Raw genomic sequence first — 26,900 nt, 5'->3', positions numbered from 1 at the left:
TTCTATTTCAAAACCTTTAATATTTGTTATAATTGCTGTAATTAGCATCATATAAATTGAATAGAAAAACATAAATGCTTTACATATAAAGTAGTAATTTTAGACATGGGACTAAGTACAAAAGATTTCAAGGGGCCAAGCTTAAGACTCCTTATGTACGTAAAAATGGCCGCATACAATTAATGCTGGATTGTTCCCACAATTTTATTATTGCGTAATTACGAATTAAAACTCTGTTTTCTAAAAACAATCAAAAAGACAATTCTGATAAGATGAAGACATTGTAATGAAAAACAATCTATAATTGTATGTTAGATATATTTGTCGAATATATGACCTTCATAGTCTAAAATTTAGGCAAGTAATGTTTTTGAATTGATCTGCACAGCTAATTAACCAAATTCACATATTTAAAATTTGAAATTCTAGCAAAGATGTATATAAAAAACAATTAGACAATGTCCAACTGAATTTTAGAATTATCCAAAGTATTGCTAAGAATTTGTAGATTGGTCCTCATTTTAAATAATACTTGGAAGTATTCCATAATTGTTTATGCCCAAAAGGAAGCAGGAATCCTTTAGTCCAATTACACAGAAAATATGAAATCATAGGTAGGGCTTTTGATTTTTTGCTCTTGTGGGGTTTGTTCATCTATAAGTTAAAGGTTGTATCCATTAAGTGTAAATTTAATCACTATAACCGATATTTGCAACAAGGGCATTTCAGAATGCAAAGAGCACCTTTCTTGATTAACTGATCTTGAAGAATGCTTTACCCTTAGTTCTGCACGTGCCTACCCTTAGGAAAGCATGCTCTCTGCAAAGGTTGTATCTTTAAATTATAATTGCACACAACATAAATGAATGACCTGATCCCATTTATGTGAATTCCCCTCAGAAATCTCAGGGCTTGTCAAAAAGAAACATAATATTGGCAAAGGCACCTTTGTTTTCTCCAGATTTTTTTTTTTTTTTTTTTTTTTGAGCAGATTGTTATGCTTGGCCAAAATAAAAGCAAACATACGGCATTGAGAAATGTATGAAAAGACAGTGCACTCTGAAATGCCTCATGATCTCTTTTCCCTCTGCTTGCCTGCTGCCACATTTTGCTGCCCTAGGAGTAGGCCTAGTGTCTTGTAAGTATGAAATGCGTTTATGGAGCTAGAGAATTTCATTTCGAAGACTGATAGATTTCGCACTTCCCAGTCCTTTTCCAAAGGGTCCGCTGTCCCTGGAGACTCCCAACCTGATGATGTCATAGTCTTCTTCCAGGAGCTGTTCTTAGTTCCACTTTGGCTGATTTCATGAAGTGTCAAATGCACCAAGCCTGCTGGGGTGAGAAATATTTTAGTCTCAACAGATTTGTGCAGCATTGGCATTTCTTCATTATTGTTTTACCATTAGGTTTTTATTAATGAGGCCTAGAGTGGCCCCGGGATTATTATGCAGGATTAGAAATGTAAAACTTGTTTTCCGGAGATAGTTGGTGTCCTAACACTCAGATTTTCCAGCCCTCAAGAATGTTATAATAAAATTACTTTATTCCTAGAAAAATGAGGCAAATAATTACATTTATTCTGTCTTATTGTTAGCCTATTCCAACCGACATTTTTTGAACAGGTCTGTTTTGGTTTGACCCAAAGCATTGGAACCCACTGTGAAAACTGGCAGGCCATAGGAGACCAAATGTCTGTTCAGTGTTCTGGGATCTGCCAGCCTTGGCCATTGATGCTCTCAAATAAAGAGAGAAGTGAGTGTTCTGCTGGGTTTTCTTACTGAGTGCCACTCAGTAAGACCTGAACTGCCCACCCTTAAACTATTTTAACTGAACTGGCTCTATATTTATTACAAGAGATGTGGTGGAAAAATAGTCTCTCCGGGACAAATATTTTGTTCATGATTTATGGAACTGGTTGACAAGTCACTGTTTATGTTTAGGAGTACTTATTTCGCATGCGAATCCTCAGTGAAGATTTATGAACAGTTGTTTCTACTTTGCTCTTTAAACAAAACATGTAAGGAAAACCCTCAATTTTATTTAATTCTTCAATCCAGTGCTCCATTTTAAGATGGGAATTGTCTGTAGGGTATCCGTGAATTATTATCTATCAGTCACATTTCATCACATTTCAAGTGATAATATAAAGCTAAAATTGGAAACAATGGCTATGATTTTCTAGTATTTTCTTAAGGACTTTGGTAAGTCAAAACAAGGAGTTCCTTCAATGCTTTAGTCTTTATCTGTAAAGACAGATCCTTAATATACAGTATATAAATATTCACACTCACTGCATGTAGAGAGATGAATCACAGGTGTGAATATTGTTTTGACTATTCTCCCACTGGGCACTGAGACAGACAGCAAGGGGTATTAGGAGCTACTCTGTGAACCAAGAGATTTGGCTTCTTCTCCTCCATTCTGTTTTTGTTGTTGTTGTTCCAGGTTTACTGGAAATATTACAGCAGAGCAGAAAGATTCAACTGGCTTCAACTGGTGTTTTGAAATTCATCCCAACTGTAGGCTGAGTGACCTGCAGTTTGGACAGACTGCCGAAGTCCAAAGGCTTCAACATTTTTTTTTTGGCATGAAAATCTACTTCAGTGATCTCTCCTTCTGCACCTTGATAGAGATAGCTGTCACTAGGTCTCTCTCAACCCGCTTCATCCAATGCAAGACGTAGCATGCTATCTTCTTATGAGGCTTCCTGCTGGGATCTCCTTGCACACTTGCTTGTTCTTGTTGAAGTTGTTCCCTCAGTGCTTGTACTACTTCTCAGTGATGACCTGGGCCACCTTCATGGTTTTGATGCAAATGCAGCCCCTGTTGGTGGGTCCTAAATAGAGAGGAGTATATTGTAAATCTTGACTAAGTGCCAAGGCATTTAAGTTCTCTGTCTTTAGTTTCCTCAGCTGTACTATTTAAACAATACTGTAAAAGAGCTTGAACTTTCCTCTGGAAGTTACAATGTTACTTGAATTTGTTTCTTTAAAAACTGGGAGGAAATGGTCGGACCCTGGTAGGAGCAGATCCTGAGAGTCTGTTACTTGCTGAAAGCAGTTTGTAAGCTAAAATATGTGTATGTCTAAAGGATAGAAATATCACTTAATATCTCTACATATTTTCCATGGAATAATCAAGTCACTAGATATTAGTGTACTGTATAACACCATCTCAATTCATAATTACTAATTTTGAGATTCTATAGTGTAATCTTTTATTATATGCTAAGTACTATACGTAAATATATAAGATAGGATCAAAGCAGTCAGTGGAGAATCTGCAATATTTATAAACCTGGTCATCCAAGGGTAGAAATAAGATTTGAACTGTTGCAGAGGTATCCCAAAAGAAAACAAAACAATGTTGAATCCTTGAAATTGAATGTAGATTTGTTCAACCTTATGGCAATCCAATACCTTATGAATATTCTTCTAATCTTTAGGACGATAAATAGCAAGCTTCAAAAATTCTGCCTGAACCAAGGAGAAACAGAAACTCTAGCCACCCTACAAACGTATGATTTGGAAGAGAATGAATGAGGAAGCAGTTTCTGTATTAGGTATCTATTTCACAGCAGAGACATCTGATTTTTGAGTTCAACAACAGTCACAAGGTCCACTTCCTAGTACACAGAGAGCACTGGTGCTGATGTCAGTGGCAGTGTAAGTTAAGTTCAAGGCTCCAAGCACAAGCATCTAGTGTCGGGTGACAGCAAGCAAATTTGTGCTGTTCTCCTTGCTGCCACTTTTACAGTGGTTTTGGACTTTGGTCTGCACTTACCCTGGTGCCCTCCTTCCTCTGTATGCTTAACTTTTATGAAAACTGTGTGATATCCTTTTAATAAATTTCTTTTCTGTTGAATCAGCCGGAATCATCTATGACTAACCTATATTTATACAATTGAGTACAGGCAGTTTGATTATTTTTCCCCAACATAAACTTCATGGAAACAAAAGCTTCTCTGGATCAGAGTACCTCAATTCAAATCCTGGTGCTGATAATCAATAGAGGTATGATTTAAGAGTGTCTTAATCTGTGCTTCAATTTTTTTTATATGAAAAGTGAAATAATAAATATTTATATGATTATATCAGGTAATACTGGTACAGTGTTTATTTAGCATAGTGCTTAGGATATACAAAGCACTCAATCAATATTTGTTGGCTGATACAATAAAATAGTAATATAACAATATATTATGTCAGTCACTAATAAAAATCCATATCTACATGTTTCAATATTCTGGTTTTCATAATAGTAGCTGTTATTAAGAATACATATTTAAGTCAAACTGCATAGGACTATTTTGTCTTTATTTCTTCAAATTTTTAGAGTTATTTATAAGACTCTCATTTCTTCTGACAACTCTACTACATATGAAATGTCTTTCTCTTGGGATTTATCTGATTTCGGTATTAAAATAGAACACTAAAAACTTGTGACAGGTCAGGAATGGTGGTTCACACCTGTAATCCCAGCACTTTGGGAGGCCAAGGCCGGTGAATCACGAGGTCAAGAGATCGAGACCATCCTGGCCAACATGGTGAAACTCAATCTCTACTGAAAATACAAAAATTAGCTAGGCATGGTGGCACATGCCTATAGTCCCATCTACTCAGGTGGCTGAGGCAGAAGAATCACTTGAACCTGGGAGGCGGAGGTTGCAGTGAGCCGAAATCATGCCACTGCACTTTAGCCTGGCAACAGAGTAAGAATCCCTCTCAAAAAAAAAAAAAAAAAAAAATTGTGACAAAGCCTGGCAATATTTGTGGCCCGGCAAGAATTTTTTAAAGATCAGAAAACCCTTGAATAAAACACACTTATAAATTTGTAGTCAAATTATTTACACATAGAAGTGAAATATCAAATGTTATCACATCAGTGAATCTGAAAGCTTTGATATTTGTCTATTGATTTTGAAGAAAAACAAACAAAAAATAAACAGCAACCAAAACACATGTGTACACTTACACGCATACACAGTACTCAATTTCATTTGCCTCATTATGTAAACTTAAAAACATTTACACAGCTTTTATATTACATTTAATTTTAACTATATGAGAATTAAGAATCAAATGTAAAGCATTGTCTGTTTATTATGAAATTTAAGTATTTACTTCTCCACATAAATGTAGACTGTCAGTGGAGGTATTAATCAGACTTTTAAAATATGTGGCTTTATTCAAAAATGATTTTTTATTCTTGAAATCTACTTATTAAATCTAAAAAATAAAATTGACATTTAACCTTTATTCATATAAAAGTGAACATATAACTTGTCACTACCAATATGTTTTGGTGCTTGATATAAACAGATACTGCTCTTAAAATCATCTTATTTAAAGTAACTCAGTTAAGAAATGTTAAAAAACCTCTTTTCTCTTTTTAGAATTGTGTGTGGAGCAAAAGACATTTAAATATGTAAATGTCAGTGAGTGATTAATATATTCCCTAAGCTATTGTAACTAGAGCATTTTACGCTATAATTAAAAGACTTGCTTAACTACTATAACTCAGATAATGAAATTCTAAGGCAATGGGAATTATAACATAGAAAATCAGTCTTGTTTTGATAGAAAGAACAAAAAATAGAGTCTCCAGCTTATTGCTCACGGCAAAAACATAAAAGTGTGAGCATTCAAGGGCACCTAGAAATTGATGGAATATTTCCCTTAAGTAATATTACCTTCTAGGTCACCCGCCTTTTGCTTTCTCTGCACTTCACCTTTTAGGTCATTCAGGTTTGTGATTGAATAATACTTTATAATTCTTGAGGAGTTTTCCTCATGTTAAGTTTCCTTTGTGCTAATATATTATATCCACTCTAATAAATGTGAATTATTTTGAAATTAAAGTAGGAAAATATCAATAAATGGTATAGCCTGCTCCTTTTCTAAATAGACAAATCCTTGACTTTATGGACTATTAAAATCCTTTTAACCGTTTAAGTTTTATATTACAGTTTCTTACTCTATTTTTTTTAAATTTCTCATTATACATTCATTCTCTATTTTACCTTATACCTATTTATAACTGAATCAATTTCTACCATCAACTCAAACCTTGAGCCCTTCACTGGAAAAATCTCTATATTATGTATCATTCTACACTTAATGCAGTTACTGCCACATGGAAGGCACAAAGTAAAATTGGCAGAAGTGAATAGAGGAATGATTAGATGTTCATATACTCGTATTAAATAACCCAAAAGTTTATTTATGGGCAAAAATCTCAACATGATCTACTAAACTAGAAAATTCATATTATGTTTTGACACTTTCATAAACATGAAATAATTTATATTCCAATTTGGTATTCTTTATATTTTATCTAGGAAATCTTTCATCTCCATTTAAAACAATATGAAAATTATGTGTTTTGATCTTTGTAATGTGAAAATGGAACCTTTTTACTATTGAAGAAAAAGTTTTAATGATATATGAGCTGGATTACATTTTAAAATTAATCCTATATAGCAATATTTGCAGAAGATCCATACACTCCATCAAATTGCCATTTTATGGGTATAGTTAAGCAATTTTTTTCTGAGAAAAAATATTACTTTAATCAATATTTATAGTCCACAAAGGTCTTTCAGAATTGGAAAAATATAAATACATTACATAAGCCTTTTTGTACTTATATACACACACAAGTACTTATACAATTCTTTATTAAACTGAATAAAACACCCACTTTTGTCAATATATGCATGGGTAGTGAAAGCAAACTGATAAAGAGATTAATCCCTTCCTAAGCAATAAAATCAGTAGTGCCAGTTACACTTTTTCATCAAACCAACTTGGAAAATTCCAAGACTATCATTGCTTGTTTCTTTGCATATGAAGCTGTTTTATTTGAAGGAAGTATGGCAGTTCACAATTTTTAGGTTAAAAGTAAAAGATTCTTACTGGAAAATGTAAAAGGCTCAGACTGATTGTAACCATCAAATATGAGGTTCTTTGTATTATCTATAACCATCAAATTTTTTTTAATTTCTCCTATTTTTCATTCTATATGTCTTCTTTAATAATCATAATTGTAAGAAGAAAAGTCAACTATAGCTAGATGAGGCAGCAAAGGGTTTTTATGTGAATAATGTTAAGAATTTGAGAATTAATGACAAACTATAGGATCAAACTTTGAAAAGAGGTAAAAAATTAAAAGGAGGTCAGGAAACAAGTATCAGACAGTCTGGTTGGGACTCTGTCCCTACCACGGTAGAAACCTCACACTACGGTCCTGGTGCTGCTCTCACTGAAAAACACCAAATTTGTTATAAATGAGCCCTAACCCTTCTTCTTTGTGCCTCTAACTCCAGATTAAAGTTTTGTGTGGGAGCAACTGATTGGCTGAGCGGAAGTCACATGCCCAAAACTTTAGTCATCAGTGGGCAGAGAACTAAAAATTAGTCCAACTTATACTACCATGGTGAGAAACAGGACACTGCATCTCATAATAATACACGAAATTGGACAGTCCTGCAAAACGAGAGAAAGCTGACCCAGAACAGCCCAAATAAGCAATGTGAAATATTCATGCCATTCTTTCATATTGTCTTATCACTGCTTAAGATTTTGTAATTTTGTGATATATTAAGAAGTATATATATTTGGTCTTTGTCTCCATTTATGACACAAAGTGCCTAAAATCCTTGGAATCTCCAAAATAATAAGTGTTTTTCTGTGTGCTAATGAGATGACTAGTAGCTGAGGGTTCCAGGATAGCCTCAGGATGGTGACCGGTTGCCGGGAGAACCAATCTTGTGATTAGAAGGTTGGAAATTTTAGCCCCAACCCCTGACCTTCTGGGAGGGAAGAGGGACTATGGGAACCTATTCAGCAAAGGTCAATGGTTTTAGTTAATATTGCCTAAGAATGAAGGCTCTATAAAAACCCAAAGGCACAGGGTTCAGAGAATTTAGAGAGCTTCCGGGTTGGCAAACCTGTGGAGGTGCTGGGATAAGGCGTGGAAGCTCCACACCTCTCCTGGACACCTTGCCATGTGATTTTCTTCCATCTGACTCTTTCTGAGTTGTATCCTTTTGTAATAAACTGATAAGCTAGCAAGTAAGCTTTTATCCTGATTTCTGTGAGTTGTTTTATGAAATTATTCAACCCAAGGAGGAGGTCATGGGAACCTTTGATTTAGAGATAGTTGCTCAGAAGCACAGATGATACCCTGAAATTTCAGTTGGCATCTGAATTGCGTGTGTGTGGTCTGAGCCTATGGGATCTGTGTTAACTGTAAGCAGCCAATGTCATAATTGGTTGGTTGGAAAACCCACATATTTGGTGTCAAAATGTTGACAGCACATAGAACAGTTTTTGTTTGTTTGCTTTTCATTTTAGATTTAAATTACCACTGAATGATTGCTCAACATGTATCTTCATCTAAAAACTCATCCCTGGGCTTCTTACTCTTATACACAAATGCCGATGAATATTTAAACTTATGTATTTCACATATGCCTCAAAAACTAAATACAATGCATATATATTGTTATTCACCCATTCCCCTCTGAAAAAAAAAATCTGTCCCTCGATTCTTTTCTCAACAAAAAGTACAATCATTCTCCTAATTACCCAAATCAGGGAGCTGTTGAAATTACCGTACCTTTTCTTACCTCCCCACTACCTGCAACAAATCATTTACCAAAATTGGTTGTTTCTATGTCCCACCACCTCTCAATCAACAGCCTACCACCTTCTTCCTTCAGGGTTCAATATTTGCCAGATTGTGGCGAACATCTGTTTTCTCTGTCTATACTATTGCTCCTCTCCCATACTTTTCTTCTATGTCGTCTGTGTGGTTTCTCTAAAATGAAAATCAAATTATATGAAGTAACTTCTTCAAAGAAATCAAAAACTTTGTGTGATCACCAGTATGGTTTAAACGTTCCTTATCATGGTTACAACCTGTAATGCGTTTGACACATGTTTTGATCCTTGGTCTCATCTCTCAATATTTTCTTAGCATCATATAAACCAAGTTTATTAAATTACATTATATTCATATTTTAATAGAAAATATAAAATACATAGGAATAATTAATGGCTACATTAAATGTACTTAGTAATTGTAAGAAACATGCTATTTTTCTGAAATAAAGTGTAAGAAAAGTATGTGTCTTGTGGCTGACAGCTAGAATTCCATGAACACTTACATTTCCTGTCATTTCCATGCCTTGGCAGAAGCTACTCTGTCATCCTAGAAGGTATACTTCACCTCTGCTGTACCCTTCACTAACAAACATTTAGTTGTCTTTCAACACTCTACTTAAAAGCTGTGTTTTGGCAAAGTTTACTGACCTATTATTCAGCACCTTCCTCAATACCTTAGGATGCTCTTAGCAGCAATATTTTGACTTCGTACCTGCCCTTGTCTCTACCCACCTAGTTAAGTAGCATGGTATGCTGAATAATGGCCCCCAAGGTTAATGTTCTAATCCTCAGAATCTACAAATTTTGCCTTTCATGGTAAAGGGGACATTGCAGATGTGCTTAAATTAAGGATCTTGGGTTTTGGAGATCATCCTGGTTATCTAGGTAGGCCCAATGTAGTCACAAGAGTCCATATGAGCAGAAGGCAAGAGGGTCAGGGTAAGAATAAGAGACGTGACAGTGAAAGAAAGACTGGAGGAGTAAAAGGAAGAGGCTATTTACCAATAAATGCAGATAGCTACTGAATATTGAAAAAGACAAGAAAACAGATTATTCTCTCAAGGCCTTTAGAAAGAGCCAGCCCCACAAAATTGTTAACTTTAGCCAGGTGAGAATGAATTTGGACTTCCATCCTTCCAGAATTGCAAGTGATAAATTTCTGTTGTCTTAAACCACTATTCTTGTGGTAATTTGTTACAGCAGCCAAACAAAAACAAAACAAAACAAAAAAAGGATAAAACACTAAAAGTAATTCTAATACACATACTTTTTAAATTATGTATTATATTTATCTCTGTCACCATCAGGTGTCTTAATGACAGAGATCATGTATTTATCTCTGTAACCATGCACTTAACAAGACAGCCAGCATAGAGCTGTGATTAAAATGTGTTGAAAGAATGAGTGAGTGGGTGAGTGAATGAATAATGTTCAGATGTTTAAATTAATGCATTAATAAACAGAAATCCATAGACATGTTTTCTGGTTTCTAAGAGACTTTGGACTTTCTAAATAATTCCAACAAGGGCCAACGATTGTACATCAACTCTGCATATTTGATTTATAGTGAAAATATGCTGACCTACTTGAGTTTCCTGAAGTTGCTAATGCTTGAAATTCAAGACATGAATTAGGACTGTAATCATAGACTCTAGAGTGTTCATACTTTGATATGTCACCAATTGTGCTCTCTGAAAATAGAAGCAAAGTGTAGGGTACAGGATGTTTATTAGGACTCACTACATGTGAAGAGAGATGTCAGTATCAGACTAAGGAAGAAGTCAAACCAAGATGCAGGTCTGACAAAACATCAGAAAAGCTAGCAAGGAGTTATGGAGTATTGCCTGCGGAAGTGACACTCTTAAGGTCAAAATGGCAAAGGCCTTTGTACTCTGTCTCATTCATTCACCAGATGGAGCTGCCCTGACCCGTGTGTGACCTCTAATAGGTTGTCTGTGGTTGAGGCACACCCTGCAGGAGTTTCAAGCTGGTTTGTAAGTCCTTCCTTGAAGGACTGAGCAGCACATCTTTGTATCGATAATTAAACCCATGTACTGAAAGTTTTCTTCGTCCCAGGTCATTAAGAACAACTAGAATTCCAGACACATCTTCATTTTTCTTTTTCACCATGAATAAATGCTATGTTTAAACTGAAATACATAAATGCTTTATTTGTTTGGAAATATATTCAACTCAATATTTTATTTAAAAATAGAAAATTGGGTGTAATATCGAGAACTGGTGGATAGATTGGAGTACTTACCAGAATTACTGGAAATTATGACATTTAACTAAGCCTATGAAATTAAAGAAAGATATGTCTCTGATAGAATGAAAGGAAGATATGTCTTTAGACACATGGTAATATAACATGTTATAAAGCAAGCTTGTCATTTCCCATGCTTCCCACTTCAAAAGTAAACACATGTTACAGACTTCATGTAATTTTTCATAATACAAATAAACATGGGTACATGTGATTGTATAATCTTCAAACTATGTTCAGTAAATAAAAGCCTAGAAGTTTTAATTAATTTAGTAAAGAAAAAAATGAAATAAACATTATTAAGTGAAAAGGATAATTAAACAAAGTCATTTTGACATTTGATTATGACAAAATATAAACAAATTTATAGTAAGTAACTCATTGTAAACAAATAAAAGAGATGATGATTTTCCAAATAGTTGTTAAAATGTAAAAGTTTCAAATTACAAGAACATAAAGACCTGACTGCAAGTCTACTTAGGTAATAGTTGTTTAGATTGAGGGACTGAATACAGAAGTTTTAAAAAGTCAAAATAGAAAAAAAAAAAAAAAAAAGGAGCCAAGAAAGCATAGTTTAGATAGGTTTTGGAAACATATTACTGCTGTCAATTAAGCTATTACTTTAAAAGTGGCTATAATTATGTATATTTAAAACCTGTTAATTTTCGGTATAGTATACAAAATTTAACAATAACATGTTTTCAAAAGGGCTATGAAAAACAGGAAAGATCTCATTGTTAAGCAGCAGTCATTTTCAGCTCAGTGTCTCACATAGTTTCTGTTACCTAGTAGCCATTAGTTATTAGTTATTTGGTGAGTTTATTCTATCCCTATGCCCAACATACTCTTCAGCTTAAATTATAATAATTTGGACACTGAAGAATCTTTGTAGTAGTGACTATTGTATAACAGATTGATTTTTTGGCTCCAAATGTTCACTCATACCCCTATGTAATATAGTACATTTGAAATGCTACCTTGACCCAATTTTGTTGTTTTGACTAGAGCCGGGTCAGTTCCCGCTTTCGAACAGCTAAGTATTTGCCTTACTGTATTTTCACACTTGAGCCCAGTAAGCACCTGCCTAAATCACCCTAGGGCCAGCTATCAGACAATTAGAGACAGCCTTTATGTCCTTGAGCCAATGAAATTATGCAAATTGGCCAATCCTACTCATTCTTGTGCTAGTCTCCGTTAGAGAGGAACATGCTGGCCACATACTGGTATCTCCTGGAAATAGAGTCTTTTATAGACCTTAAGTTTGTGACTCTTTATATCAAGCTGCCAATTATGTTTTGAGTCACAGAAGCAGAACCAGACAAGCTGGGCACAGCTACAAAGGACTTCTCGATGTAGAATGGAGTAAATCTCAGCCCTCTGGCATATTCCACTTGCAAGAGCGGATGGCCTCCAATGTCCTCAGTCGCTTGCCAGATGCCATGGTGTTGGAAGTTACCCCTTTTCCAAGCCCTTTGGATATCTGGGAGCTGCTTGTGATTAACTGAGTGAACAGCAGTGGGAGTTCGTAGAGTGTACAATAGTACTGGCACTATCATACATTATGGAGTACAGGGAAATATTGCTGCTTTCCAATTTTTATCCAGAATGTTCCAGATAAAGAATGAAACCCAAGGGTCTGGTCACTTGGTCAAACTAGGTAGTCATCTTAACACCTTAGATCTTAGATATCTTATGTCATCTTAACATCTTAGATACCATGGTCAGCAAATGGCTCTATCTCCACATTTTTGCAAGCTTTTGAACCATTGCCTGAGAGTTGTCCCCTTCAGAGTAAAGAACTTTGAAAATCTCTTGCTTCACCAGTATCCAAAATATAAATCAAGGTTATACATATTGCTGTTTATACTAAGGCCACAATACAGAGTCTTCCTGGGATGCTTCTTATTCCCTTTGAAGTGTCAGACATTACTAATGGTGACTAAGTCACACATTTCGCGTCCCAGAATGCACAATAGCGGGCTCTTACAAAAGGCATTCAATGGAACTTTTCTCTCTGAGATAGGTCCCAAACAGCTAATTTAATTGGGAGACTTAATTGGACCTATCAAAGAACCCCTATATAAGTTACAAAATGACAAATGAATTCCTAAATGCATCTGTATTTTGCCCCAGAATTTAATTTTTTAATTCAAGGCCCAACATATGTAACACTAATTTTAAATATTGTTCCCAATTCCCTTTGCTATTTTGAAAGTTAGATACCTCTGGCTTCCGTGTGTACTCATGGCTCTCTGTAAAAACATACACTCCTAAACTCCTATGCCTTAAGGAAGAACTCGTAGCAGTTACTACCATCTGTACCTTTCTAAACATTAATGAAGATTATTACTTTCCCCAGAAAGGAAATTATCTCATATCAGTCCACCCATTGAATCCCTTGGAGAGTGAAACTCGCATTTCCCAGTGCCCTCTCCTACTTTTCCCACTTCAACTCACCATCATGACCTCCCACTCTGCATTTCTGAACATGACCACAACCACCTCTTCCCCCTTGGTTTCAAACAAATATCACTAACCTTTACATATGCTTTACTAACTATATACCCTCTACAAGATAACTACTGGAACTACCACCTTGACCCAAGGTATTATTATGGTAAAACCACATAATTGATACTTTTAAAACATTTTACAACTCCCCCAAGATATTGTTAGGGCCCCCAGAAATTCCAGCTCTGTTTTCTTAGTAATGCCATAAAATGGAGACCTTGGTGATGGACTGGCCTACAAGGACTCTTCATTCTTCTACATGTTTTTCCCTTATTTACTCCCATAATAAAATGTTTTCTATGCTCTTTTGGACAATTTATACTCTACTTGGTGAAAGTCTTTACTCCTACTTGGCCATTGAAATACACCAAGTAATCAAGCTCAAAACTGATGTCAAGACTTTAAGGGGTAGATTGTAACAGTTTTTGCTGTTGTTTAACCACTGTCTGGAACCAGGTTAGAGGCCCTGGCTAGAGGGTAGTAACTTCTCCTTCTTGGCAGCTGATTAAGTCCACTCCCCAAGCCAACCACTGCCCTTATTGAGCTTTCAAACTCTTGGCCACTACGTAGACCCCTCAGTAGCCCCAGGGCCAGGTATCAGGCAAATAGACACACTCCCTAAGCCCTCCAGCCTGAGAAATTGTTCAAATTAGCCAATACAGAAGCATCCTGGGAAGGTAGCTGAATCCACTATACTTGTTATACATAAATTGCCCCGCCATAGCTTCAGCTTGCTGTTACCCTTTCTCTGGATGCAGCTCCCTAGGTGGCCCTGCCTGGAAAATTTGGAGTTGTAAGTAACAAGAATCTGTCTTTCATCTATTAGAGTGTTTTTATGATTTGTTGTTTTTATCAAAAGGATCTTTAAACCTTAAACAAACACCATATGCATGCACTTTAACTTCCTCCCACTAAAGTTGGAGTACATGTTCCTGTCCCTTTACTTCACTGTTGTTCGATTTGATTTATTTTTAAACAAAAAATATTGCTGGAAGTGAAAGTGCACCAGTTTTTAGCCTAAACCTTCAAAGACATCTCATTCTTCCCTCTTGCTCTGTTATCGTTGTGAGAAAAGATACCCTGGGGTAGCTGCTATCCCTTCAGGAATAATGAACTTAGGTGAAGCCAAGCTTCCCTAACCAAGCTCAGGTAGACTCAGACCAGATAGTAGAGCCATCCAGTGGAATTGTGGAACCATTCCAAGAGTGGGATTTGAATGAGCTGTCCCAGTTGACCATGGGTGGATCAAAGCAAATGTTTATTTTGTAGGCCAATGAAATTTTGTGCCTCTGAAATTTTGTGTTTTTGGCAATAGTTGACAGCTACAATATGCATACATGTTTGACTAACTCCTCTAATTATGTTTGAAAAAAAGGATGGCCTGCAACTTTTGAAATCTGCTTTAGTATCAGGCAGCTATAAAAGAACAACACACTAAAGAGATCTATCTTCTCTTTATTCTTTTCTGTAGATTGAAAATATTATGCAGAAGCAAGATGGGATGTCAGGAATGACAATAGATCATTTTCTTTCAACAGTGAATCTACATGCACAAATACCTGAAATAGTACTTCTAATTTGGTAAAGACTCCTCCTTAGTAGTGGTGACAGGTAGCCATGCCTGTTAGTTTATTGAAAATAAGCATGCAAGCTCTCCATTTCATATGAGTGAGGACACCACTCCTCACACTAATGAGTGAAAAGTAATTGGTCATTATCCATTAAGATTCAATTATTCTAAGGTGGAACATCAGAAGCACCTAGAATGGACAGGATTAGATAGTGGATATCACATATGGATAATCACGTGTCTCTTATCATCGAGTTCCAGTGAAAGCCACGTCATTAATAAGCAGAGCCCCTTGGCAAGTGCCAGGGTAGAGTCATTTCCAGGTTTTGTTAGGAGCACCTCTTCAGAAGAAATCTGTTACTAGAGGTTGATATATTATCTTGTGTGAAAGTGGTATACTTAATTTCTGAATTAAAAAGTAAGGCCAGGCTGGGTGCAGTGGCTCATGCCTGTAATCCCAGCACTTGGAGGCTGAGGCAGGAGGATTGCTTCAGCTAAGGGGTTTAAGATCAGCCTGATCAATGTCATGAGAATTTGCCTCTTACTAAAAATCAAACAAATAAAAAAAAATCAGCAGGGAGTGGTGGTGTGTGTCTGTGGTTCCATGTGCCAGCTACTCTGAGGAAAAGGCAGGAGGATCACTTGAACCCAGGAATTTGAGACTGCAGTGAGCTATGATCGTGCCACTGGACGCCATCCTGGGTGACAGCAAGACCCAGAGATCCTGTCTCAAAAGTAAATAAATAAAAATAAAAAATAAACGAGGACAGAGATTCGAAACTGGAGGCAATTCATGTGATCAATGAGTAAAATAATGCATTGCATTTCTCTTATTTGCTCAGTATGGTCATATGGTAAGTTTAGGGAAATAATCCATTGTTTATACTGTAAGGATAATTTTAAGATACATAAAATAAATTCTTTACACAACATTTATAAGGAAAACAATATTTAGGATTGAGACATCTCATTAATATCCTGAAAAAATACTTAAAAGTCTTGATACTGAAATTATTTTGAGGAATGAAAATATATCAAAGTGTCAGCAAATACAAAGACTGAATGAAACTATAAAATACTTGTTAGTTTTAAATTTATTCGACCTTGTACTTGTTGAAAGTACACAAGCAAAAATTTTGTGAATAGTTAAATGCTAAGTATTATGGGGAAACAAGGCAATGGAAGACCACTCTTCTCATGAGGAATTTATATTATAATAATTAAACAAGTCGACAATATAAGAATACTCCTAAGGCAAAAAAGTTTCATTCAATATTTATTATAATTGAAATATATCTTTACTGTATGGATAAAGTTCCTGTCATACAGAAAGTTTCAATGCTTTATTGAGGCTACACAGCTAAATGGAAGTAGAGTCCTAAGTAGAACCCAGGTCTCTGGACATGAAGTTCAGGGATAATTTTTTATTCATGGATCTGTACATGAAAGTAAATAGGGTGGTAATAATGTTTATTAAGCATGGTAGAGATTCGAAAATGAGAAAAAAAATTTGGTTTCAGTATCCCCGAAGGTTCTCTGGAAGTTGTACAACCGAAGATAGGTCTTGAAGCATGGTTGAATATAGAGACAGAGGGCTTGGAGAGGTGAAATAGGCTAAGATAAACAAAAAATTAAATTTTGGGTTTGAATACCAGTGATTAGAGAGTTAGCATGACTCAAGTGTTAATATAAATAAAGTATGGAAACTAAGTTGCAAAGACTGTGCATTATAAAGAAAACAAACTTCACATAATAAATTACAAAGGTGGTTTTGGAAGAGAGAAGTGTATTAGTGTTCTACCCTGTAACTATAGTTTTGAAAAACAGTTTAACAATGTTATGCAAAAATAATAAAAAGCAAATAGATGAACAAGTGATTGCAGTTCTGATATGAGAACTGACATATTTATTGTTGGTTGGGGGAAAATAAAAGGGATATTTATATATGTGTGTGTATATAGATATATATATGTGATATGATAGACTCACTGAATTTCATACTTAAGAACATTTACTTCAACTAACTAAACATTGCCAACAATACAGATCTAATATTTGGTTTTCTGGTCCATGTTTGAAAACTCCAAGATCACTACATTAATATTTTCTTCCAGTAGTCAACTCAGTTTTTGAATATTTCTGGCTCTTGATAAAAGTTTTCCTTATTTGGGCCTAAAATTGTAGTTCAGTGCTTAGAGTGCTTTATAATTTTCTTTTTCAACCGTATACTTATATTTTCTTCAACCATACATTTTATACTAATAATATTGAGCCTCTAAATGAATAATCCTATATTCCTGTGTTTTGAAAGTAGAGTGTCCATATACAAACATAAGACTTCAGGTATAACATATTCAGTCTATAGTAGAACAGAATTATCCTCCTCAGTATTCTAAACACTCAGTTTCCATTTGTATAACATACATTTTTTTCTTGGACAAAATATCATATTATCTTAAACTGAATATGAGATCTCAGGTTCAATTCTTTTTCACAATGCTATTGTTAAAAAATCCTTTATTTACATGAGAAATTGGTATTTTGTAACCAAGTACAAAACTTACTCTTGTTAAATGCACATTTGCTATTTAAATATCTGCAAACTGCTTGTTCATTTTTAAATTTGAATTTTGTTATAAAATGTAAAAATTACTGTTTTATAGCATCTACAAAGTTAATAGGCATACTGTCTAAATTTTTGTCAAAATACTGAAAAATATTGAGTAGGAGAAGAGTAAAAGAATCACACTGAATTGAAAGTAATAAATGACCAATTGGATTAAAGTCTGGCTATTGCTAAGAAACAAGGAAATAATAAGCATGTAGCTTAATAAATGGGAGGAAAGAAGACCAAAAGTTCCTAGACAATAAGGAGAAAAAAAAAGCAAAATAATCACTTTTATTTAATTATTATACTTAAAATCAGTGCTACCGTTCCAAGTCTTTGCCACATACATTCACAAGTAAATATGTTCCATACGCCACACTGTAGAGTTCATAGTTTTTCTCTCTTCACTTAGGAGTTTTTCAGGGGTAGAGGACGTGAACCATATATTGTTGATAACTCTATAGTTCCCAGCAAAAGACTGAATATATAACATTATCGTTGTAATCACATTTTGATTAACTTAACAAAACATGGCCGGGCGCGGTGGCTCAAGCCTGTAATCCCAGCACTTTGGGAGGCCGAGACGGGCGGATCATGAGGTCAGGAGATCGAGACCATCCTGGATAACCCAGTGAAACCCCGTCTCTACTAAAAAAATACAAAAAAAAATTAGTCGGGCGAGGTGGCGGGCGCCTGTAGTCCCAGCTACGCGGGAGGCTGAGGCAGGAGAATGGCGTGAACCCGGGAGGCGGAGCTTGCAGTGAGCTGAGATCCGGCCACTGTACTCCAGCCTGGGCGACAGAGCCAGACTCCGTCTCAAAAAAAAAAAAAAAAAAAAAACTTAACAAAACATCTCTTTAAGCTTCATGGTCAAAATGATGTTCATGTCAATTAAGGCCTTTTTAAATTTTGGGAAAATATTTCTGCATTCATTTTAAAAAGTAGATGTATAAAGAACATAATGACATTAAACATGAAAACATATTTAGGCTGGTTTCAAACAGAATTCCATACAGAACATGAAACACAATGAATCTATTAAATGAGCCAGAATATCAAGTCACAGCTTCCTAAGTTATTAGAAGCTGTGTGGCTCCTCTCTCAGCTGGAAGTGACTAACTCTAGGTGTCAGAGCATCCTGCTGACAGCTTAGCTCTTATATGACAGTCGTGATTAAACATTATCCATAAATTTTTTTCATTTCATCAAATTGAATCATAATTTTCAAGGCAAATAAAAGATTCATTTTTCACAAATATTCATAGAGCTGTCCTCAAATGATACTGTGAGATTCGACTTCTTCCAAACCCAACTTACAGAGAATGAATTTTAAAATCTCAATATAATGTGTCAAAAGTGAAAATTAACTCCATATTCATCTTCTACGTAATGATAGGGGAAATTTTCCGTGGCTGTCCTCTTGTCAGATTTTCTATTTCAGATATGCATATAATAAAATACAAGTGTTTTAAAAAATGTGATATCCTTTAAGAATGTAATTCTTTCTATGTCTGAGGTGAAGTAAAGGTAACAAAGGAGCCTCATAGCTTCCCACGTCACGTCAGAAGATATTGACTTCCGGCTTTTTCTTTGTTTTGTTTTGTTTTTTCCCAATGAAATAAGGTAATAGGAATCATGAAAACCTTAAACTATAAATCGACAGGATTCGATATAAAAGCTATGTATGTAAAAAAACTGAGAATTTCTAGTCTTTTTTGGCTGATAAATTATTTGAATTTTCCTTTGAAACTTCCTGAGGAACAAGTTTAAGGAGGCAAAGTTATCTTGTTAGTTCTTGTCAATTCTACTTCTGAAAGATCAGAGTAGTATTGAGAGAGGCCACCTCTGAGCCAGAGGCGAGAATTTTGATGCATTTATTTTGTATTACAACTTTTTCACTGAGCACCTGTTATATAACATACAGGGCATTGGGTGTTACCTGGTGACAGGGAATGAGAAAAACATTGTTTATTTGCTAATTAATGCAACAAAGATTGGTCAAAGCAGGCTGTTCTACAGGTGCTGGGGATAATGCTTTAAACAAATCAGACAACCTCTTATGTGTTTCATATTTTAGTGGAGGAGGAAAAGACTGAAAAAAAGCATTATATCATAATGTATAATGTTGCATAGTGAATAGTACTATGAACAAAATTGAAACAGGGAAAGGAGATAGAGTTAATTTGTTCTTTCTTTTACCAAACATTTATTGAATGTATACAGCACTATATGCCAGGTCCTTTTAGGCAAGAAAGACCTATCAGTTAATAAAAAATTGAAAAAGTAACCCTCATAGAGCTTACATTATATTTTAAAGGGAAAAGCAATAAATATTTTAAGCAAGCAAATGATATATAATCATAGAAGGCAAAATGTGCAACAGGAAGTTCCTCATGTGCAACATCAAAGAAGGAAAGAAATTGGTCTGATTAACAGAAGAGACAGCCCAAAATGTTGGGGCAAGCTTGCAGTGGACCACTACCACATTTCAGCCCCAGTCAGCGTTGGCCTTAGAGACAGCAACAAAGGGAACTTCTCCTGGTGAACAGAGCTTTGAGCAGTCAACTCAGTCATTCATTTTGCATGAAATGAGAGATGACGAAAGGTACAGATAATATATTGATTCCTGGGTTGTGGCAGTGGCATGACTCAATGGTCAGCGTCCTCAAATGAAAGACTAATAAGTCAGGGCTAAAGAACTCTGGGAAGGAAGTATATGGAAGATCCTACAGGAGTGGGCACAACACATGCACATATATGTAACTAATATTAATTTCTTCCAGAGAGAACCCATTTCCAGGGAGCATCTCTTCAACAAGGTAGACAGGATGACTATTGCAATGCTTGCACAATGAGCACATGAACAGGGTGGTCATAGCAGAAGGATTAAGGCTATGCATGAGGGTGATAACATGTATTCATCTTCACTAAGGCTGATCTATTGCTACCATTGCTGAATGTGCAGCCTGAGAGCAATGTATATCATTGCAGAGTCACTACTTTTCGGGAGTTTAAGCAGCCACTTGGTGACAGATCAATGAAATAAGACCCCTTCCACCAGAAATGGGATAATGATTGTCCTTTTCAGAAAAAAAATGCACAATCTGGACATGAGTTTGCCTTTTTTGCACAGTTCTTCAATCAACATCATCATTTAAAGGCTTAAAAAATGCCTGACATCTCAACAGAGCATTTCATGTGGCATTGCTTTAAAACAAGGAGCCTACTTTATTACAAAAGAGGTATGATGACGAATAGATAATCACAGGACTCGTGGGGCTTACTACTTGTATTCTATCATACTGATAGAATAAAGACTCAGTTAAGGAGCCAGCTCAGAGAAAAAAATACCAGGGTGTTGTCTTCTAGTGTACACTATATGTACTGAAGCATAGGTCTGGGAGGCAAAGAGTGGAAGTGGGATCCCCTGCTTGCCATTATTCCCAGTTATTTTTAGCATATTCCCATGCTCAAAATATGGTGCTTTCCATCCCGCCTTAGACTTTGCTAGTTTAGAGATGTTATTTTCCAAGTGGAGAAGAAATGTATGAAGTACCTTGAACTCCTAATCCTGGTGCAGCTGGAATGTACTAGTGGGAGTCATCGATCTTGATAATCATGAGAAGATATAGTTGCTACTACACAGTGAGGGCAAAAAGAAATATGTCTGGAACCCAGTAGACTCACTGGGATATGTCTTGGTGCTTTTTATCCAGTGATAATCAAAAATGTTAATTGCATAGAACACATGTCCAGAAGCTCAAAGTAACTTAAGAATAATAACCCCTAAATCCAAGGTCTGGATCACCTCATTCAGTAAGAACCAAAATTATAGCTGAAGGTGGCCAGCTGTAACTTCATTGGATAACATCATATAAAGTTGTCTGTTTGCTGTTTGTTTAAGGACGTAGCAGTTCACAATAATACTTAAAGATTGAATTTTTATGCTTCTTCTCAGGGAAGAATTGAAGGTAAGGATTGAATATCGTAGTACAGTGTGAGCAGATCTGACCTGCACAATGAATGGATTGTACCAAATTCAGATTATGCATGACCCATCTCTGCACACTTGCTTTGCTTTCTAAATGGGGTGGCACTCAATGGCTGGTAATATTCCCATCCTGTGCCCACTCTCATTTCAACAGACTGAAAACCTTGCTGGATATGCCCTATGGGTGCCTTACTTCAGCCTACATTGGAAGTCCTTCCTTTTCTTTCCCTGGGTTCCTGATTGTTGCTGAAGTATAAGATACTACAGGAATTAATGCTCTCTGGGATGAACACTGAAGGCACGAGACAAACTAGATATTTTTTTTTTCTCCCTGCTTCCCCCAAGGTAAATACTCAGAGAAGCAACCCCTTGGAAGATGGCTCACTAGACAGAGAAATTGTTTGTCTCAAAGTTCTGACCTGTTTCATATGCCACTCCTTATATTTGTTTTGCCTCCTTCCCCTACTAACTTCTCATCCTCTTCCCAACCTCAAGAATTTCTTGGGTTGCACAATCAATAACATAGTTACAATAAAAATTTTGCCTAGGGTTTGTATTTTAGGGCAACTGTCCCCAACCTTTTTGGCACAAGGAACCGGTTTTGTGGAAAACGATTCTTCCGTGGGCAGGGTAGGGGGATGGTTTCAGGATGAAACTGTTCCACCTCAGAGCATCAGGCATTAGATTCTCATAAGGAACTAAGGAACCTGTAACTTAGATCTCTCACATGCACAGTTCACAGTAGGGGTCACACTCACAAAAATCTAATGTCACCGCTGATCTGACAGGAGGTGGAACTCAGGTGGTAATTCTTGCTCCTGCTGTTCACCTCCTGCTGTGTAGCCTGTTTCCTAATATGCCACAGACCAGAACCTCTCCGTGGCCTGGGGGGTTTGGGAACCCTTGTTTTAGGGAACACTAAGACAACAGATTAAAAAAGAAAACAGTTGCCCATATTCAGTATCACCTATGGGGACCCTGTGATATTACTATGAGAAAATTAAAAGACACAAATGTACTGAAAAAAAAAACAAAAACAAAAAACAAAAAACAAAAAACAATATCTGTTTCCAAAGTTTTAAGCAGACTGTGCCTGAAACCCCTGATTTAACATATATATCTTCAGAAAATTCATTCTATACCATTCTGTGCAACATGACTTTTCAAATAAAAATCATTGTTCTAAATTAAATAGACTCATTTTTACTTCAAAGTTTTCTTGTTCATGTGTGAAAATTGAAGATACTGCTGTTAATGTGCTGGTTCTGCTGGCAAAAAAAAAAAAAAAAAAAAAAAAAAAATTTCTCAACCAGTTAAGTAATTTCAGTTTATTACTTACAGGCTTTATTAATTGTGTGTATCAATAAATTTTAACAAATAAAACTCATGGAAGTTTATTCTGTAAAAGGTGAAACATTTAATGTGATTGTGAATGCTATTGAAAATTCAGTTTAAAAGTTTAACACAAAATTATTTCTTTTTGTGTTAATAATCCAAATGAAAATTTTGGTATAGCATTCACTGTGGTAATAAAACTATAATAACTAAATTACTAGGCTATGCCGGGCGCGGTGGCTCACACCTGTAATTTCAGCACGGTGAGAGACCAAGGCAGGGGGATCACGAGGCCAGGAGTTTGAGACTAATCCTGGGCACCATGGTGAAACCCTGTCTCTACTAAAAATACTAAAAATTAGCTGGGCGTGGTGGCAGGCACGTGTAATCCCAGCTACTTGGGAGGCTGAGGCAGGAGAATCGTTTGGACCTGGGAGGTGGAGGTTGCAGTGAGCCGAGATCACATTGCACTCCAGGCTAGAAGACAGGGCAAGACTCCATCTCGAAAAGAAAGGAAGGAAGGGAAGAAGGAAGGAAGGAAGGAAGGAGGGAAGGAAGGAAGGAAGGAAAGAAATCTTAATTGGTTGTGCTATACATGTAACTCAAAATTGCATCCTAAACACACAGTTGTGAAAATGTACAAATATTTTATTTTATATATTATTCTGTATATTTTGCTCACAGTCAAAGTTGTAACACCAAATAAGTTTTATGACAAGGCTGATGTGACATCTCTCAAAACAAAACAAAATGGCCAACTAGAATGTGGGAACACAGTCTTTCTGTCTTTGTTCTCCATCATTTTAAAGTATATGGTACTTAGAAGAACTAACTTTAAGTAGCCTAAGTGTAATCTACTGATACTGCATTTTTAGCAGCCTAAGTGTAGTGCACTTACTGCATTTTTAATAGTCTTATAATTTTTATTGCAGTTCTCAAAATTAATTATATGTATTTATTCAAAACATGTAATGAATGTAGCTTCACAAAACTTATCTTTAAAAATTATAAATGTAAATTAAAATCAAAACTTGAAAACAGAAAAATATTAAAACTTTCTACAAACACATAGAAAAATTGAACAAATAAAATGAGGGTACAAAGAAGTGTAATATTCAATTCTGAAATTTTGCAAAGTAGGCTTTGGAATATCTCAGTCTGTGGGAAGAATTCTTTGAAGTGGCTCCAATTTTACTTGGATAAACTTATATTCTGCACCAGAATGAAATCAAACTGAAATTGACTATGATTTGATAGTGTCAAGGTTTACAAAAGTAGTCTATAGAATTTTAAATAACAAAATAGAAGACAAGTTTTGACTTCTAAAATATTTGTCAAAAATTATAATTGGAGGCAAAAGTATAGCATCTGCAAAAATATATGAGCTGAAATATTTATATATTTCAAATTGAAGAAAATAGACTTGATAACATTATTTATTTAGCAGAAATATCTCCAAGCTTACAAGCTACTTTATTCTCTAGAAGAAAATTATTTTCTCAATTAAAAACTTTAGGATTCACAGAGATTGAGATGAGGGTTTCAGTATTTTCAAATTTATTAACCAAAAATGTTCGTGGAAGATAATTTTTAGGCAAATTAAAAATAAATAGACAACATTAAAATATTTTGAACAAATACCACTGGCATTATATTATAGTTGGATACTATAAAATTAATTAAAGAATCAAAAATATATTAAATAAATTACTACTTACACTATTGTAAATCTTCCAATGATAAATATAGGGAACTTTTTGGTGTTTCATATACATATGCTGTTTTTAGTTTTAGAAAATTGCATTTTAGAAAATAACTTTTGAATAGTACTGTTTCATAGATTTAACACTATCATAACACCAATTGTTTTTTGTCAATAGTGCCTATGTCAAAATTATATACTTAATTATTTTAGCTTTCCCTGTCATTCACAAAAGTATTTTAGGGGGCATCAAATAATATGGTCATCATAATGCTACTGCAGAAAACAAACCAATAAACATGTAAAGTACACAAATAAATGTTTGATATAAATATCAAGTGGTGAGGAAAAGGAAAAGAAAGTTTTGATCACGACTACTCTGGATCAGGTGGTCACTGAAGCTATTTTGGACAAGGAAACCTTTTAGCACATATATAGAAGTGATGATGGAATTGTGAATATCTATTGGAAGAGTAATCTAGACAAAGGCAAACTATGAAAAAAAGAAATACCTCAGCCAAAACCCAGTCTTAGAGTAGTGAAAAGGCTAAAGAGATTGAAGGAGAGCCAGCAAGGCCTAGCAGCTGGAAATTACATGAAATTTTAGGGAGAGCCTGGACCAGATCATAGAAAGTCTTTGTAGATTTTCAATATTTTTTTTTTCTTACTTTCTATGTGTGACAGAGAACAGTGGAAGTTTTGTGGGGCGGAGTGACATCATCTGGTTTATGTTTAAAAACATTCTTCTAGTTGCTATGCTAAGAATAGATTGTAAGGATTGGAGCTAAAGAGGAAGGAATAAGTATACAAAGAGCAGTAGAAAAAATATTAATAATTAAGAGGGAAAAGGAACTTAGCTGATGACTATGAAGAACTGTGCTGGACATCTACAAAAATTATCTACTATTGCTAATGGATGTGTGTATATATTAGTTGATTTGCTTCAACAGTATACTATAATTGAAAGTTTCAATTGCTTATAAGTTATTCAAGCATATATGAAGATAACATACAATTTTAAGTATATTTTAACTACAGTTAAAAATAGTACAATCTGAAACTTTCACAATTACTCTTTGGAGGATTAGTGTTCAGTACTGAAATTAATGAAATGATATTATCTCAATATGCATATTCAAATATGAATAAGTAGTTAAGCTCAACAATAGCATAAGCAAAAGATTGTGATAATAAGCTCCATTATCTGAATTAACAAATGGCTCACCTCACTTGATAAGGTCACGTTGAGTACCAGTGCATCTCGTAATACAATTTTATCATTCAGTTCTATGAATCTGCTGAACTATTCCTGTATATTTTAACAAGAAATAAAAATCACAAAGAGATAAAGGTAAGTTGCCTGTGGGAGCCTGAAAAAAAAAAATCAACCAGAATAACAAATTCTTCTTGGTTTAGAATATTCCCAAATTGTATGCTTTTTGCATTTTTTCAATGATTCACCATGCCGGTATTTAAATAGTAAACAAGGCATTTAAATATTTCTTTGATAAAAATCCCTGTTTTAATCTCTAGTTAAGGTTCCTCAAATTTCTTGTCTCATACGTCTAGTGATTAACAAAATTATACACATAGTGTCATACACAGAAGATCTATGAGGATCTCACTTACTGAATATTCACATGTGGTTATTGTATTACTCTCTACCTCTGTGAGTTCCCTAAAAGGGAAATTGTGTGCCCTGAAAATAAATTTATGTGTGATTTTGTCAAATCATCCTTGGAGATAGAACCTGGAAGCAAACCATATTACAACGCCAAATGTGTTTCTCAAGAGGCCAAATAAATTAAATCTTCTTCAGGGAAGCCATATAAAGGCTGGATTACAACATCCATGCTCTGCATTCAGACTGAAAGCACCAAGGTTATACAAAACTGAGTGGCCCTATCAAATCATTTCATTATTCCCCGCTAATTACACTAAAACCTCTATCCTTTGCAAAGCATTTTTATTTTGTCTTCTAAATGTTAGCAGTTTAAAAATAACCATGATTTAAGCCATTATTACTATATTCTCAGCTATTATATACATAACGAAATCTCTTACCCCAATTAGAGGAAGTTACAGACACAGGTTATGGCATAGGGCAAAAAGGTGGCTGCCTAATTGAAAAAAGATGCTGTCCAGGGACCTATAAATAGCTCTTTAAAAACCTCCACCTTTGCTATCATTTTCATTCAATTTATGACTTTTAAAACTGCGGTTCCAAAACTGGGTGCCAAAGTGCCTT

General features: G+C 35.2%; 1 long non-coding RNA gene across 2 annotated transcripts; it reads right to left on the bottom strand.

Moving 5' to 3' along the window:
• LOC102129953 (uncharacterized) lies at positions 1-26,900 on the bottom strand. 2 transcript variants are annotated; one of them, XR_010579763.1, is made up of 4 exons: positions 26,717-26,900; positions 25,878-25,961; positions 23,333-23,451; positions 1-1,332 (listed from the first exon to the last, which is right to left on the bottom strand). It is a non-coding gene; the product is annotated as an uncharacterized lncRNA (long non-coding RNA). The 2 variants fall into 2 exon arrangements; XR_012421726.1 differs by lacking the exon at positions 23,333-23,451.

Source organism: Macaca fascicularis, chromosome 12 (genome assembly GCF_037993035.2).
Source record: "Macaca fascicularis isolate 582-1 chromosome 12, T2T-MFA8v1.1".
Classification (NCBI taxonomy): domain Eukaryota; kingdom Metazoa; phylum Chordata; class Mammalia; order Primates; family Cercopithecidae; genus Macaca; species Macaca fascicularis.
This window is presented reverse-complemented; position numbering and strand designations above follow the sequence as displayed.